This window comes from Panthera tigris, chromosome B1 (assembly GCF_018350195.1).
Source record: "Panthera tigris isolate Pti1 chromosome B1, P.tigris_Pti1_mat1.1, whole genome shotgun sequence".
Taxonomy (NCBI): Eukaryota; Metazoa; Chordata; class Mammalia; order Carnivora; family Felidae; genus Panthera; species Panthera tigris.
The window spans coordinates 15,753,936-15,755,635 of NC_056663.1; the positions used below are offsets into that span (position 1 = coordinate 15,753,936).

At 41.1% G+C, this 1,700-nt stretch overlaps 1 pseudogene; it reads right to left on the reverse strand.

Moving 5' to 3' along the window:
- Positions 1 to 404: 404 nt before the first annotated feature.
- Positions 405 to 1,345, reverse strand: LOC102961294 (annotated as a pseudogene).
- Between the last annotated feature and the right edge of the window lie 355 nt (positions 1,346 to 1,700).

Consider the following 1,700-nt stretch of genomic DNA (forward strand, 5'->3'; position numbering starts at 1 on the left):
AAACAAAAGTTCCAGTACAGCGCAGAGACCATTATCTTTTAAAAGGTCTTGAAACATGTGGGACATGCAACACATGATGTATAAACTGGAAGCTTGGATCACACTTCCTTTACAACCCAACACTACATTGTCACTGAGGCATGCATGTGAAAATAACACTGTGGCACTGAACTGAAATGCGGCACAGACGTGACAATTCTCGGCCTGCCTTCAAGCACCAACCTTAGGATGGACTTAGGATCTCTAGACTTCAGTGTGGGGAAGATTATTACCATTCTTGGGAAGAATAAAAAGTTCACGCTTCTGAAATTTCACAGAAGAGTTTTAAGGCCCGAACACAGTGTGTCCATTTCTCTTCATGTCCAGAGACAAAACGGATGCTTCACTCAAAACCACGTGAAGCTTCATAGCTCGGACCCCACCCCAAACTTGTGACCTCCTGCATTCATGTTCTTTCCATCAGTGAAAGCTGATAGGGTAGGTTTGACTACTGGCTGAAAGGTTTGAGTATAACCCAGTCCAATCAGACTGGGATTACTCACTTTGGCCTATAGAGAAGTTCTACAAGCCAGTGTGTATTTAGCAGCAATATCAAAACAGGTGCTGGTGACAGCTACGCAAGCCAGGTTCACTGGCAATTCAGTCTTCTCGTTTTAAGCCCCTGGTAGATAGAACCTCCAAATTCAGTGCCATCGTTTACATGCGTGTGCAGCTGGAGGTGTGCCTCCCTGTAGCCCAGGGCAAAATGATCCTGTGACAGTTTGGATTTGGCTGTGTCAAAACTCATCTGAGAGCCAGCGAGCAACCTCCAGTGGCTAACACAGCCCAGTCATAGATGGTTGGTCCAGAAAAATCTGTATCCGCATCACCGTCAAGACAGAAACAATCTTATTTATAGGGGATTTCAATTTTCTGCTCTTCCTCAGTATAAATATGGTACCGAGAGTCAGTTTCAACCCTTCAGCCAACTTACTCTACAAAGAAGTTTCCGTCCCAAGAGTATTGTCCATGTTCCATTTGTTGGTTGAAAGTAAGTCCCCAGTTACAGATCTTCTATTTGGTCTCTAGGTGGTCTGATGCTTTCCCTGTATCCGTGGAAGCATGACCAGAAGTAGAAAATTCTACTCCGCTACAAGATTTGGTTCTCAGATCTACTGACTATACCAAAACCAAATCCTCTGTTGAAGACATCCTTGGCAGCCGTTCCCAGGTCATGCTAAGTCAGTGTTTTACATGTATCTACAGCCAGAGGGCTTGTCCCCATTCTGCCAGGGCAACCAGAATATTAAACCATTCTCACATTCTTGGAATAGCCCCGTTTGGTCACAGTGTATTCACCAGACATTGCTGGATTTATTTTGCTAGTAGTTAATTAATTTATTTTTTACATTTATGTAAATCATCATGTTATTAGCCTGTAATTTTCCTTTTTTTATAATGTGCTTGTCAGGTTTTGGTATTGAAGTAACACTGGCCTCAGAAGACAAAATGGAAAGTGTCTCACTTTTCTATTCTCTGGAGAAGTTTATATACAATTGGCATAATTTTTTCTCAAATATTTGGTAAAATTCACCAGTGAAGTAATCTGGATTTATTTTTTTTTATGGAAAATTTAAAATTATGCGTTCCATTTCTTTTATTGTTATAGGACTATAGAGATTTTCTTGTGTCAGTTTAGGTAAACATTGCTTTTCTAGAAA